Below are 427 nucleotides of genomic sequence, written 5' to 3'. Positions count from 1 at the left end.
TTCTCAAAATTTTTTTATTTTATTGAGATCTCTAAACTTTATAAAAATAAGACATATAGGTTTTTGCGTTATATTTTTGAGAATCTATTTGTCCAAATAAAAATAACAGACTTAACTAAAATAGGGATTTATATGTCTTACTTATATAAAGTTTAGGAACTTCAATATAATAAATTTTTTATTGAAACGAAAATATCCAATATAAAATTTTCAGAGACTTATTTAAGTATCTAATCTAAATTAAATTTGAATTTGTTTTTCTTTTACCCTTTTATTTTTCTTCTTTTTCTTTACGGTTAAATTAAGAGTTTTTTATTTTATTTTATTAAGATCAGAGATTTGTTATCTATACTCCTTCCTTTTTCTGATAATAAAATGCGTATAGTAAAAATAATAAATGTATTTTTTAAAAAGAAAAAGTATACAC

The sequence above is a fragment of the Arachis ipaensis genome, chromosome B09 (genome assembly GCF_000816755.2).
Source record: "Arachis ipaensis cultivar K30076 chromosome B09, Araip1.1, whole genome shotgun sequence".
In the NCBI taxonomy this organism is placed as follows: domain Eukaryota; kingdom Viridiplantae; phylum Streptophyta; class Magnoliopsida; order Fabales; family Fabaceae; genus Arachis; species Arachis ipaensis.
Note: the sequence above shows the minus strand (reverse complement) of the source record.